At 42.0% G+C, this 16035-nt stretch overlaps 1 protein-coding gene across 2 annotated transcripts in view; it reads left to right on the top strand.

Annotated features, from left to right (window-relative positions):
• CSRP2 (cysteine and glycine rich protein 2) overlaps positions 1–16035 on the top strand; it is a 300171-nt gene that overhangs the window by 192070 nt on the left and 92066 nt on the right. The window lies entirely within an intron of this gene.

Below are 16035 nucleotides of genomic sequence, written 5' to 3'. Positions count from 1 at the left end.
AGACTGCTCTAGCATAGGTCCCTTCCACAGGGTTCCATTCTTCAGGAGCAGACTGCTCTAGCATAGGTCCCCCACTGAGTCACAAATCCAGCCAGTAAACATGCCCATCATGGGCTCCTGTCTCTCCACAGGCCCACAGGTCCTGCCAGGAGATTGCTCTTGTGCGGGTCTCCCATGGGGTCAAATCCTCCTTCAGATGCAACCACCTGCTCAGGCATGGGGCCCTCCATGGACTGCAGGTGGATATCTGCTCCACCATGGACCTCTATGGGCTGGTGGGGGACAGGCTGCCTCACCATGGTTATCTTCACAGGCTGCAGGGGAATCTCTGCTCAGGCACCTGAAGCACCTCCTCCTCCTCTATCTTCACTGCCCGTGGTGTTTGCAGAGTTGTTTCTCTCACATATTCTCACTCCTCTCTTCTCACTACTGCAGCTGATTCGCAACAGGGTTTTTTTTCCTCCCCTTCTTCAATATGTTTGCACAGGGCTGCTACCACTGTTGCTGGTGGGGTTAGCCTTAGCCAGCAATGGGTCCATCATGAAGCTGGCTAGAGTTGGCTTTAATGGACACAGGGCAAGCTTCTTGCAGCTTCTCACAGAAGCTGCTCCTGTAGATGCTCTGCTACCAAAACCTTGCCATGCAAACCCTATCCAAGTAATTATTATTTTTTGTTAATGCTGCAACAGAACGACCACGAAGCCTAATCTTGAACACAGCCAATTGTAAGCAAAGCCAGAATCTGCTAACATTTTTCATAACTACTCTCTTACATATTTGTTGAGCAAGAACAGGTGGTTCCTTAACAATCCTCCTGAGCATCTTTGGTTTCTCATTTGCACTGAACATCTAAAAAAAAAATCAGTCACTTTTCTGGGATATACTCTGATTCCTCAGTGAGTGAGAAGGGTTAGGTAAAGACACTAATGAAAGTAAATCCTGAGCTTATATTTAGCCATCCTTGGTATTCAGCAAAAAAAAAATTGTAGCAGTATCTTCCATTCAAGGTCTGGAGCCAGTGTTCCGAGTTAGGTACTGCATTCTTGATAGCGTAGGAAGTACCTCTTTTTATTCCATCTAAAAAGACAGTCACTGCACTAACCCTAATCACTTGCATTCCCAGGTACTCAGGATATATTAGAAGGACACTGGATGTGTTGAATAAGCAATTCATTCAAGTCTTGTACTGAAAATGAGTGACTTTTTCAAGGCATGTGATTGACTACCTGGTTTTTGCAGCTCTCCAGCCATTCAAGAGGAATACAGTGCTGTTATCTATTTTAAGCACTGTGTCATTTCAGACAATTGCAAACTGTGTTAGCAAGCTGCAGTGCAGGCATATTCAGAGGTTTCACACATTTACTAGAGGCCACAGAGCTTTGATAATTATTTTCACTTTTCACCTGCTCAACCAGAGTCGCTGAAAGAGATTAATTTCATGCTATAACTGAATTCCCAAAGGAACCATAAGCCTCTGATTGCATACACTGCAGCTCAAACACAGCGGCTTGTTCATACATTCTAGAGGGCTTTGGGGAATAAGAACAGCACCACCACATAAATATGCGATTTACACCTGCAAATCAACTGGTAGCCTTAACACACTTGGAGATAAATCCTGTAGTGGGATACCACAACATACCTTTCACTTGTTCATTTTTACTGTTTTAACCGACAGCTTAATGTAAAGAAAACCTTTGTACTCAGCCAGGCAGCATATTTCAAAGCACTTTCCATGCTGTGTAATTTCATCATAGAATTTGTTGCTCCAGAACACTGGCCAAAAGTGCAGGTGAGCTCAAAATGCTAAGTTCTGAGGCAGCCGCTCAACATGATGGTCTGGATGCAATTGCCTTCTCAGGAAATCCCCTGAAGTGCTAGAACTGGGAAGAATAATCAGGGAAGGGATAATTTTCAGCATATTCTGATTTCATGTATGTGTTTACTTAAGGGTTTGATATTGCCTGTTGTGGGGCAGACTTCTAACTTAATCTAGCATGGCTATTCTTATGCTCCCTTTCCTCACCAGCAACAGTTATAAGTACTGGATGACAAGGATGTTGTACAGTTTTGCTCAAGGTAACCTCCCTACATCTGTTGTCTTTCCTGTTACTGACAGAATGTCTGTACAGGGGAGTCTTTAATAAAAGGAATATCAAGTGTTTACACAAGTTAATTGCAGCCAATACGTCAAGCTAAGTGTCCTTCTCTGACCTTCCTCCAATTTCTTGCTGTCATCTTCTCCAGCGGGCATATGCCAGAGCTGTTTTTCAGACAAGGTGATGTTATCTCTGCTTTCAAGAGAAGTGTTTTTCTAAAAGGATATAAATAAGTGAGTTTGAGAATCTTTCTAGTGAAGCACTGCTCAAAATACACTCCAAAGGCTCTAGCAGAAAGTCTTATTTCCTAATTATTTCACATGAACTATATTAAGCTAAACAGTTGTTAAGTTTAAAAAAATTTTAGAAGAGAATTCACTTGGAAATTTGATTGGTTGATGAAAAAGGATATTTTCCCTTGACTTTTCCTACAGTGTACTGAAGCAAGAAATGCAAAATGGGAAATACAAACAATATCTGTCTGGTGAGTAGACAGCCTTTTTGGACTTGTAAACTAGATTAATTTCCAATCACTTGCACTGGGACTGACGAGCTGCTGTAATCACTTGGGTCTTAAAATGCACCAAATTCCTAGCAGATCCACAGCTGATTTGTGAGGCTTGTAGGGCATGCCTTGAGCATCAGATAAATGGCATTCAGTTTTTATTTAGAAGTGGCTCACAGCTCTATTCTGTACTGGCATTTTAAATCCCATTAGGCTCAGGTTCTAGTGGGTTTTTTATGGCATTGGTTGACCCCTGCCAACTCACTCACGTTCACACATGAGAGAAAGATGAAAATACTGCTCTTGGCTTACAAATGCCAGAGGAATGGAAATGCATTTAGAGAAATCTTTAAGACACATTTTGTAATATAATATACCCCACAAAACTTCTATAATAACAATAGTATCCAGTTCTCTAGCCCTGACAGGATCATTACACATAGGTATTTCAGTTTATTCCAGTTCCAAGAACCTCCTTTCATATCAAGGAGGAAATTTCAATAAATCACAGCCTTCATGTGCCAACCATAGGTACCAGCTAGCTTCTATTTCCCTTGAAGTACATCTTAAGTATAATACTAAATCCTTACAAACACCAAGAGATTCAGGATCTGCTCCTGTAAGGTGCTAAATGTCTTCATTCTTTTGCAGGTTAAATAAGCCCCTACCACGTATCAAATGCAATGCTGAAGTGTTGCTTTCTTTTAGTGCCATTATTTTTAAAAATGCACTTGTACGGGACTTCAGATATATATAGTCAGCTCTGCTCTGTTACTTATTGGCAATTTATCTGGATTACAGACTAGCCTCACCACAGGTGAAGACACATCATATGGGTCTATGCAGCACCAGCTTAGCGCTAGTTTATTACCATAGGGACAGCACTGCATGAGTGCACTTGTATTGCTCCACACTACAGTCTGGAAGCAATGCTTTTGGATGGAAGCAGTCCAGCTAGTAAACACTCCTGCTCTGCCAGACTGCAATTAATCCCCTGGAGAACTAGAAGCTGTCTTTGCTGAGAACTCCAAGAAATAAAATATTGAAAAGCAGTAAAAATGCCACTGCATATGTTATATTAAGACAGACCCAGGGCAGTTCCCAGACAAGTGGCTAGTGGCCTTGGGCCAAAAAGGAGGCATTGGGGCGAGAAAGAAAAAAAAAATGACATGAGCAACAGTAGCTTTATTATGCTATCCATGACGGAAGGAAAGAAGGAGACTGTAAACATGACCACAGGAACAAGATCCTTCACACTCCAAGAGGGTTTATTAGTTTGGGTTCAACATCCAAGCTTCTGAAAACAAAAACCTCCAGATAAATGTGACATGTCACCAGAGTGTCTGTGCAATGCACACTTCTGAATTCAAGACTTCATCCCAAAGTTCAGCTGCTCTGGAGACTGCGCCAGGCTCTATCACACAGGATAGACACTTCCAGAAACCGAGGTTTAGGGCTCAACCTGGTCCTTATTATCTGCTTTCTGTTGTCTGGGTGAAAAAGGCTTCCTACTAACGACATGGGGTTTAGGTTTTGGTGTGGCCTTTTACCTCTGCAAAAAGCTGAATCTGACTAGTGCTGGGCTTCAGATTCCTCTCTGAGGGTCAAGGACCTAAAACTTGGCATTAACATCCCCTTAAATAATTCTTTAGTTCTGGCTCCCACTCCCACTACATAAACTAGTTATTGGCAGCAGCTACAGCTGATGGTGAAGGAGTAGTTACCCCCGTTTCAGCCCTGGCTCTAGCATAGTATCTTCCCAGGCGGCAGGAACTGCTCAAGTGAAAAACACAGGTCTACTTCTTCCTCAGGAAAGCTGACATCTGGAGTTAGGTGGTCACTACGCAGAGGCTTTTTTCTGGGAACAACTTTCTGCTCTTAGAGGCTGCAGTCTGCCTAAAGTGCTCTTTAACTTCAAGTCTGGATTTAGTCAATACCTTATCAATATCCAAGAGCTTCCTTAGTCCTGCTGGCAGTAGATATTTTCCCCATCTTACTTATTAAGAACTGATATTCTTTATCTGTTTTGGTAGCCCTGCCTTTAGGAGCTGGCAACAAACAGGCTAGTTTTGGTTTAGCAAAGCCCATACACAGCATGAGTGACAAGTGGGAACTGCTCTCCTTTCTGTACTAGGCTGATGGGCAGTGAGTCCAGGATCAGTTTTGCTGATGCATGGTAACTTGCCAAAGCAGCAAGCTTTGAAGACAGACTGTAACGGACAGCTGTGCCTGCTACCTTCTCGGTGGGTGCAAACTTTAAACAGCGACAAAAAGTTAAAAACTGATAAAATTTGCGGATGAGAAGGGCTGTCATATAGGAGATATGGACAGCCTGATGAGAAGAGCCCTTTGCAAATGAAAAAAATCTGTACATATCCAGGTTATTCATTTAGGAAGAGGGAATGCAAGTTCCTTTGAACAGCAATGGAGCTATGTAGCAGTGACTTCAAAAGATGCAGAGTTCACAGCAGACAACCATTTATTTCTGAGTGCACAAGGCTGTGCTGGTATAAAGAGGACTAGTACAATCTCTATATCAGAAGCAAAGAGCAGGGCACTCTGGAAACTTCTGCAGTACGTTTTCCATCCTGACTGAAACACTGAATTTATAAAAACCAAGAGCTTCACAGAAGGACAGCCAGCTGAAGAAATCAAAATATATACTTCGATTGATACGTATACTTTGTCTGACAATATGCTTTGTGAAAAATTATGAACTCCAAAATAGAACACAATTATAAATCCCCATATGAAGTTTCAAATTTACTTCTGCTGAAGGAGAATCTTTCTGCCTGCAGTTTTCTAAGGGAGTGCAGATCAGCAGTGGACAATGATTTTGCCCCTGCATAAAGCATTAGAAAGTCTGGTACAGTAACAACAGATAAAGCTTGGGTATCCATATTTTAAAAACACATGCAATAAAACTGGGAAAGCTGTTAAAAAACCAGAAGTCATTTGAGAACATCAGACAATGGCTTTTAGGAAGAACTGAAGTCTGTTAAAATGAGCAAGAGGTGACTTGCTTATGATTGCCATGCTGTCACGGAAAAAAGCAGTACTTAAAAAGCCCTGCAGTTTAGGGAAGAAAAGCATGCCAAGAACCAATGGCTTGAAACTGAAGCAAGACAAAATCCAATTAGAAATAAAGGAGACAATGGAATCATATTTAAACAAAGAGTATTGGAAATGATAGATTCACAGTCTTTTGCTGCCTTCAAATCAATAGCACATGCTTGTCTAGAACACAAGCTTTAGCCAAGCAGAAATTCTTAAGATCTATACAAAGGTAATGAATGCAATTTAATGGCCTGCAACATACAGAATGTCAGATTAGGTGACCTAATGGTCCCTCTGGCTTTATAAGCTAGGAACAATCATGCAAGATCAAAGCATACAGGGCTGAGTAATGAAATGAGTCCAGTGTGTATGGCAGTCTAGGGATACTGTACTAAAAAATTAAGAAGTATGGGACTTTCTTCTTTCACGCCTGTTCCTCTCTAGATTTTGTTCCTCTACCAAAGGATATTTTGTAGATAGATTGCATCACTGACTATAAACATTCCTACAGAATTCTCCATGTAGCACATCACTAGGGTCATATTTGGGCTTCTTGCTATAACATTTATGATCATACTTTCCAGGTAAGATCCTGCTTTTCAAATTCATATTTTCCATGTTTGGTCTCATGAGAAACTTTGAAAAGATTGAGGTTCTCCTGTTTTGGACTGAAATCAAAGGAAATACATTCATCTGTAAGAAGATACTTGGCAGTCTTTTCCACCGTTAATTCAAAAACCCAAATGTTCAAGTGGCAGGTCCATGGAGGAAAACAGTGCTGCTGAACCACTCTGCACAATGAAATAGTAACAAATGATCACTAGAGAGAAGGTTTGAGTGTTTACAGCATGGAGCGCATCCTTCTTTGAGTTAAATTCCTAACAGATTTATAGAACTACAAATCTTTGTCTGTGAATTTTAAGCAGAAATGGTTGTGTACCAATATTTTCTTGATATTCCACAGGAGAAACAAAGGGTTCTAGAATTTAACTTTAATCAATGGGGACTGCAGCTGTGTGCATGATGTGTGGTCTTATGTCTGAATAGCCTCCTAAACTGTGAGGCCCTGATTCTAAACAGGCAAGGCAGAGGTACTTAAGCATTTTACACTAAAGGTAATCTGGCAAGACAGAGAGGGGGTTTGGACCCTGTGTCTCTATAGTATAGAAGCCAGCTGAAAGATATCCATAACCCCTTATGTTCTAGATTGAGGGTTATCCACATAAAAGATTCTATATGGCGTGCAGGAAGACAGGGCTCCAATCAATTATCACAGTGGCTTTCTACTGTAACCACGTCACACTTTAGTATTTTTTCTAATAACTTTTAAACTGCTTTGCATTAAAGACATTGATTCTTGGTTCACTTTTTACTCAAAGGTCATCAATTTGCAGCTCTAGTAGAGAAGGATGGTATGGGACATTAAGTGAACTATATCCCATTCAGAGAAGAGTAATAACTTTATAACCTTGCACAGAGCTGACCATTAATAGCAATTTAATTCCAGTATCCAGTAATTACTGGGAGTATAACACTACCTTTGTGAGGGATTCAGCTTTTTGTACAGCAGCTTGAAGTGGTGTTCAGGTGCAAGGCTGATTAGAGACGTGATTTACCTCCTTCCTTATGTGACCTTTGGCAGGTTGAGATCAGAGCCATAACAAGACTGAGGCATGGTCATGCCAGTTGCTCAGGTCCCAGAAGGAATTTCTCAAATCAGCTGAAGTGCCTACCTACACTACCCACTAGGCAAAAAGCCGGTTGTCCCCTGCAAATCTCCAACCTTAACAGGGCTGCAGCTGGATTAGGCAATGGGAAAAACCAAAGATCTGAAGCTGTTCTACCAACATGTAGCCTCAGGTTAAATAACAGCAATGCCTTCCTTGATTTAGATTCAGGGAAATTGTGTACTCTTTTTTTATATATATGACAGAGCCAAGGGACAGAGCAGCAATACTGACAGAGCTGTTTATTATAGCACTCAGAAAATGGGAGACTCTTTCAATGCCTTCCTCTGCTAGAATGACTTAAAATGTGTGTATCTTAACTACCATTTACTTAAGCCACCCAGCTGTGGTTTACCTGTGGTCCCTCTCTGTTCCTCCTGTCAGAGGTGGGGCTCTGTATCACAGTGAATATAAACTTCAAAAGCACGTGGCCTCATAGCATGGTGAGAGAAGGGCCTTGCTGGGTTCAGGTCCTACTCCCATCCCTGCTTCTCTATTTTAGCCTTGGCTACTGATGCCAAATGTCCACAGGACCACGTCTAAAGCAACCTCTTCTGTTATTGAATGTTAAATGGTTATGGCTCCTGCCCGTGCTGGTGCAGAACATGCCTAGCCAAAGGCAGTCTGAGGTCGTAGAATAGTGGGAACTTCCAAGCTGCCCCAGGGCGGAGATGACACATAAGCTACTAACAGCTTGGGGAACGACTGGCAGCAGACACCAGGCATGCCACTACCTTTACTGTTGAGAGCACTGGTGTCACACAGATTCCCTGATGGCTCAGCAATCGGGTGATTCAGTCTGGCTTTTAATGAAAATAAAACCTCATGATCTGATCTGTGTGGGGATCTGTCTTCCTCACTCATAGCTTTTGAGTTAAAATTTCAAATATCAGCCAAAACAGACAGAGAAATAATTTTCCAGTGTAACTGAACTTGTAGAAAAAGGCAGCTGGGAAAAGGATAGAGAGGAGCTACTAGGTCTTTGACCTGTCATATTCTTTGCATTACAAGGAGTCATACACATTTAAAGGTACTCATGTCTTCAAAACTATTTCCCATTCTGTGATAGAGTGTGGCAATGAAGGAGGCACAGACCTCATAGTTTTCTCTAAGCATATTCTTTTTAATCAGCATGGCATACAGGAGTCAAATTAAGAAAATAACACTGGCTTCTCTCATTCAAGCAGATCTTTATACAGCTCTTCGGTTCCCGAACTAAAGAGAGAAATAGGATGTTTTTGTGTTTGTCTATTCCACACTCTCATGACTGTTTTCAGTCATATCTCCAATCCACTTATTCCCAGGCAGTTTTTTTCCAGCCTGGCCTTCTCACATATTCAAGATTTGTCATTCTATCTGTCTAGTTTGGAACACTTGGTCTTTTTAACAATGTTTATTATAATATGCTTGGTACCAGCTCAATGCTTTATTTTAGTCCCAATTAATCTTCCATATACTTGGTGTTGCTCCCACATCACCCCCTTTTTTGTTTTAGAAGACTGGATTCACAACAAGGGTAGTGAGGACCTTGAGTTCTGTTCTTTTGAGATTGTTTCATTTCCCAGACAATTCTGAGCACTGCAAATATAAAAACAACACAAGTGCAAATGAGACCAACAAATGCCCAAATTCGTAAATTTTAATCCAGTAAACCAAAAAATATTTCTTTTTATAAGCTCAGCCATTTCACACTATCAGAAATGTCATTATACTTTTATAAACTAATTTTTTTGTAGCACTGCTAATTGTCCTTGCAAGGCTCATCTTTTATCATCCTTCCAAAGTCTTTGAGGCTAGTAACATCTCTGCAATATTCAGTGAGTGCTTCTCAACACTCAGGTATTGTGTTCCCATCTCTTTTCTTCAAAGACCCCGTCCTTGGCTTTTTTTGTCCTGTTCTCCTCTGCTTAAGGAGGTTTAAATCATACAAAATCAGTTTCTTCATGCAGCATTTGGGAATGGGAAGTTCAAAGACAGGTTACTTATGCTAACTCTTGATCTTTTTTATTGTGAGGGTGATCAAATATTGGAACAGGTTTGCCCGGAGAGGTCATGGAGTCTCCATCTGCGGAGATATTCAAAAGCCAACTATACACAGTCCTGGGCAATCTGCTCTAGGTAACCCTGCTTGAGCAGGGGGCTTGGAACCACAGGCTGCTTGTCCTGCCCTCCCCTCCTGTATGACTCTCTTATAACAGAGAAGGCCATCCCTCACATCAAGGTCTAGTATGGCATGTGTCTCCACCACTCAATGCCTACTGGGTTGCAGCCAGCAGCAGAACTAAAAGTTCTTCTTGGTGGCAAACACAGAGGCCAACCCAGTCTTGCCCTTCACTGTGTTAGGAGGTGCTTGGCCCGCCTCCATTCTTTCAGCTGGTTGTAAATGCAGCATTTCACCTGCCTCATCCTGTAACAAATCGCTACCATGGCAAAGCACAAGCAGATTAGCATTAGCAGAACAACTACCACAGGGTGCAGAAATGCATTACAGTGGCTGTGGGGGACCAACCAAAGAAAATATCCCAGCAATGATGTTCTCTCACTCTCTTAATTCATTCCATTATCTGTTTTATAACTTTTCCATTATGATGTACAGTTATTAAGATCTTTTTAGCTTCTGCCTTAGCATTTTAACATTCTTCCTGTACTGTTGCTGGCAAAAAAATGGCTAAGTATGCCAGAAAGGTGTTTGCTGGAGCAGGTGCTACACCTGCAGCCACCATCATGGTACTTGTGCTTTGTTATAGTGTTTCAGTTATCCCCAGGTGATAGGATCATCTTGTGTTGTTCTCTTTCATTTCCATGGCCTTTTATCTTCATTCAGACTCAACTTCTCCATCTGAGGCATCTGATTCTGGGTCACATTTTTCCAGCTCGTGGTAGGGTTTAATATATTGTGCAGGAAACCAATGAGGCCATGAGGGAAGAAGAACACAGGCATACCCTCTCCCCTACATTATTAGTTCAGCAGGTCCATTCCAATGATTGTTTGCCATAGGGTGCCTGTACATAACCTTTGGACGATGTGGTAATTTCTCAAAACTTGAAAAATGCCTTTCTACGGTGGTCATATTTCTACCAGAAACCAAACTCGCATTTAAAAAATTGAGGGTATAGAAAGCATTGTCTTATTAGTTCCTGAACTAAAGAGACAAACAGGATGTTTTTGGTTTTGTCTATTCCACACTCTCGGTACTGTTTTCAGTCATATCGCCAATCCACTTACTCCCAGGCAGTTTTTTCAAGCCTGGCCTTCTCACAAATTCAAGAACTGTCATCCTATTTGTCTAGTTCAGAACACCTGGTCTTTTTAATAATGTTTATTATAATATGCTTGGTACCAGCTCCATGCTTTACCTTAGTCCCAGTTAATCTTCCACATACCTGGCATTGCTCCCACAATAGAGTACTGCTGGATACATAGATATGATTTCTCCCCTGCCAAAGAGGTATTGGCTTTCTGTCACAAAAAAACTGGCACCTTCACTTCTATCTTGCATGAAAGACTGTATTTTCAAGTCTGGAAACAAATAGAAAAAAATTAATGGGAATGCTTAATTCTTAATAATATTCATGTTAAATAAAATATGCATGTATATATTTGCCCATGTATCATTCATACAAAATCGTAAAAAATCAGAGATCATTTTGGCCTGTAACAAGATTATATGACAAAAACATTGAAGAACAGGCACTTAAATGTAGTAATATACTTTTTAACTCATTCCTGCCTGTTCTAGTAGATTATCTGTGCATACAGAGATATAAAATCATCTCGGAGCGTATTATGATATATGTATTTATGGCTGCAATAATTTATCTTGTCTGATAATCAGCAAGCTTCTTTCAACTACTAGAGCCAGGAAAGGAAATATAGTGTCATAGCTTTGCTCTGTTTAACTCATAATATGTTTGCCAGCTAAGGTTTGCATTTCACTGTCAGAGGAGATTTGGACATTTATTTCACTGAACAAAACATTAGCTTATTAAATGCATTACAATACTGTGTATTGATCTTAAGGAAAAGAAAGATTAGCATTGATTAACAAATGTAGTGTATCTTGTTATATATGTTTCTCCTTTCGTGTAACAGCTTAAGATTAATCTGTTAATTCTGAACATTCTCATTTCCATATTACAGAAAAGTGATTACTGCATCCAAATCACGGCCAACACCTCCCAACAAAGGGGCTTCCTCTGTCTAAAAGCATATTATTTCCTCTGACTAAATCAGCAGCCAGTGTCCCTTCACACCCACTCTGCTTCCACAGCTGCCCATCTGGTGCTACATCTCCCTTCTCCCACCTTCGTCTATACATGCGACTCATACCCCTCATTGTACCTAGTGTCAAAGTGGTCTCCAGTACCCCCTTACACACAGAAGTGATGTCTCTATCCCTGACACTTTTCTTTTTTTCTGCTACTCGCTCACTTGCTGGGCTCCACAACACCTTCTGTGGCTGAATTCACCTAGCAAACAGGCTGGGCTACCAGCCCATCAGAGAACTGACTCACTTGCCTCACCTTCAACTGACAATGGGTTTTCTAGAACAGAGCTATTACATAACTTCAGCCACCTTCCTTTGAGTAGTCAGCAGTTCAGCTGCCAAGAATACTGTGTGCCTAAAACATCAGCAAAATTAAACGAAGGTGTCAAACTTGATTCAAATTAGTTCTCTCTTGATGACTTGTAAAGAGCATTAGTGGTAACAAAATTTACATTCAGAGGCATCCTTAACCTCGAGTAAGAAAAGTCACAAGGCCTGAGTGTTGATTAAGGTCCCAGGTCCATTCCAGCAGGAAAATTCTAGTACTACAAGCTAGAAACCTCTCAACTATAGGTGCCATATTGCCTGCATAGACTGTAGTTGATGCTGATAAGTATCTGGACTTAGCCCTCCTGGGTCTCCTGCCAACCTATAGATATTCTGTTTAATCACTTACAAATGACCAGATTTCTAAGGCCAGAAGCAATTATTGTAATGATCAAACAACCTTTTACATGCACGTGCCATAGTATTTCAGCAAGTGGCTCAAATATTACGATCCTGACCACCACGAAGCCTTTAAATAACCAGAAAGTCACTGTACGAGAGCTGCAAAAGCAGTTAGGCCTATTAAACTTTCACAGCATGCAACACTTCATCATAGATGTTATTAATTGGCAACCGATACACAAAGGTCTGAGAATGTATTTTTTTTATGTCATTTTAGTTTAGATAGATGAATAAATGGGCCAGATGGCAATTTCATGTCACTGGGGGTGCAGTACACAGGTTCTCAGACACTAAATTCTCTTCAAGACTTTCTAACCCTGGCCTAGAGTTCATGCCTGGGCACGTCAGTCTGTTATGCGAGATTTTCATTTAGATTTTCCATGACTGCACCTTTTCTGATTCACAGGAGTTTGTTTTCAGAATTCTTGTGAGTGTGAGCAATAGTAACAGTTTACTCACTAGAAATTTGTCTTTCCATATGTAACTGCCATGGATGCAAATACATACTGAGAGACATACTTTGCAATTATGGAATTAATTTTCTTCCAGACAATAGAAAGACCAAGGCTTGAGCTTTTTGTAAAGGGCTTTTTTATATATTTCTCATGAAAAGGAGGTTCTCTGCAAGTTTATATTTCAGTCACTTCAACAAACTGCAGTGCGCATGAATTTGCTGAAAAGAAAAAATGAGAGTACTTTAAGAGTGAATAAACTGAAATTAATGCAAGAGAATTAATATCTACCCATTATCTACATCCCTATGGAAAAATCTGACTTCTTCTGTTCCTCAAAACTTAACAAATCAATATTTTTATAAATTATTAGAACTGTGCTTTGGAGTTTTCTTCTGTGACAACTGACTACTAATTCATGAGCAATTTCAAAGGGAAATCCTCCCATCATAAAACAAGACAGGAATAATGCAGCAGTGCATATGTCATTAGCATAACAAAAAAATACGGTAAGTACAAACTCAATTTGAAAAGCAAAATTAATTACACTGCATGGAAGAAATTTCTCCAGAAAGGGTCTCAAGCTTAGAGCAATCACTTTCAAGTCTGAGGTAGTTCTGCAAAGCAGAAAGCTGTTATTTTGGCAACGTTTCTAACATTGTGTCAAAATGGGACAACTGAAAACTGGGCACTGCACAGCTCCGCAGGATTCGATATGTTAACTTTGGACAAGGCTGTCCCCCCACCCTTCCCTTATCTCAGGAGAGGGAAAGCTGTGAAGTAAAGTGACTCAGGCCTCCTGAAGGGTTTCTTGTGTCCGGTCTGCTCCCTAAGACGTCTGCTCACTTTATCACCCCAGCAGCAGATCTGTTCCAAGGGATGACCGAGAAGAATTACACCGTGTCCAGGGTGCCCAGGCAGGACTGTGCTGCCACCTGACCCACACGGGGCTCTCAAGTCGCTTGGAGAGAGCAGCACCCCGGAGGGAGCAGCACCAGCAGCCCTGCAGCACCCAGCCCGCTGCCTGCCACCCCGCTGCGGGGACCTGCTGCCTGGGTGGCTCTTCTGCACCCACCCACTTGATACAAGAAGTAGTTACTGTTACAAAAGGTGGAATATCTTTGGTTTAAGCTAACGTAAAGTTTCATCTAAGTAACTGTATTTTTTGAAAGTTAGACAGAATGTCCTTCCGATAGCATGTCTTCTGGCAGACAGTGTTTTCCAGACACTGCTCATTCTTTGGAGATGACAACATCTTGTGTTCAGTGTGATCCATGCTGAACAGATGTGCCCGCTCCTGCCATCGCCTCCGTGCAGCCTCTCCCCATCTCAATGCAAGGTCAGGCAGAGCTGGCTCCAGAGCTCCAAATGAGCAATAGTTTTGACTGTTGCAAAGTTCATAATAACATTAAAATTAGACCTTGGAAAATAATAGACTATGCATAAGATTTCTGGGGAAATTTATCCATATGCATGTAAGTGAAATCTATTCTGTCCCCAGCTCCTGTCTCGCTACACATGATTGATGGAGATCGCTCCCTCATGCTGCCCAGGCCTCATAAAGGATGCTTGCTTCCTAAAACTCCAAAAGGAGACTTGGACAGTTTATTTGCTGGCATTTTCAGTATCTCACCCACCCACCCCAAGTTCACTGCAAGCTGGTGACCAAGCCCTTTCTCCTCCTTCCGCCACCCAGTAGGCATTGGGAGACAGGATTGCCATCCCCTGTTCCCTCTTCCCATCACTCTCCTATTGAGAATCACCCCCACAGCCGCACACCCACTCCACAGTGCTGGGGGAGACCAGAATCCCCCTGAGCCTCCAGCCCTGCCAGCCCCTTTCCACTGTCCCCAGCCCTGGAGGGGCTTAAAACACATGCGGATGAAGCGCTTAGGGTTACAGCTTGGTAGTGGGCAGGTAGGGTTGGGCTGGGTGATCTCATAGGTCTTTTCCAACCTAGCAATTCTATGATTCTATGGTTCTCTGATTCTGTAATGCTGTGATTCCATGATTCTATGGTTCTATGATTATGTGATAGTGTGGCTTGATGATTCTATGATTCTATGATTTATGGTACTATGATTCTGTGATTCTGTGATTCTGTGGTTCTATGGTTCTATGATTCTTTGATGCTGTGATTCTGTGATTCCGTGATTCTATTGTTCTATGATTATGTGGTTATATGGTTCTATGATTCTTTGATGCTGTGATTCTATGGTCCTATGATTCTGTGATAGTGTGACTCGATGATTCTGTGATTCTATGACTCTGTGATTTATGGTACCATGATTCTATGATTCTGTCATTCCTTGACTCTATGGTTCTGTGGTTCTATGGTCCTATGGTTCTATGATTATATGATTACATGATTCTATGATTCTGTGATTCTGTGACTCTACAATTCTGTCATTCTGTGATTCTATGGTTCTATGATTCTATGATTTATGTTTCTATGATTCTGTGACTCTATGATTCTATGGTCCTATGGTTCTATGATTATGTGATTCTATGGTTCTATGATTCTTTGATGCTGTGATTCCATGATTCTATAGTTCTAAGATTCTGTGATAGTGTGACTCTACGGTTCTATGATTCTATGGTCCTATGATTATGTGATTCTATGATGCTGTGATTCCATGATTCTACGGTTCTATGATTCTGTGATAGTGTGATTCTATGATTCTGTCATTCCTTGACTCTATGATTCTGCGGTTCTATGGTCCTATGGTTCTATGATTATATGATTCTGTGATTCTATGGACCTGTGGTTCTCTGAATCTCTAATTCTATGGCCCTATGGTTCTCTGATTCTATGGTCCTGTGGCTCTCTGATTCTCTGGCCCTATGGTTCTCCGATTCCCTGATTCTATGGTCCTATGGTTCTCTGATTCTCTGGTCCTGTGGCTCTCTGATTCTGTAATTCTACGGTCCTGTGGTTCTCTGATTCTGTGCTTCTGCGGTCTTACGACCGTTCGCTCGGGTCCCCTGCGCTTCCCGCGCGCCGGCGGCGGGGCGGCGGGACCCCGGGGGGATGGGGCGGGCGTGTCGGCCGCGGCCGCGCCGAGGCCGGAGCCGCCCGCAGACAAGGGAGCGAAGGCGGCCGGCGCGGGCGGGAGCCCCGTCCCGCGCGCCTCCCGCCGCGCGCCGCCCGCCCGCCCGCGCGCCGATTGGCCGCCCGCGCGGCCGGCGCTCGCGATT

Source organism: Phaenicophaeus curvirostris, chromosome 1 (genome assembly GCF_032191515.1).
Source record: "Phaenicophaeus curvirostris isolate KB17595 chromosome 1, BPBGC_Pcur_1.0, whole genome shotgun sequence".
NCBI lineage: Eukaryota > Metazoa > Chordata > Aves > Cuculiformes > Cuculidae > Phaenicophaeus > Phaenicophaeus curvirostris.
Note: the sequence above shows the minus strand (reverse complement) of the source record. Positions and strands in the feature narration are given on the sequence as shown.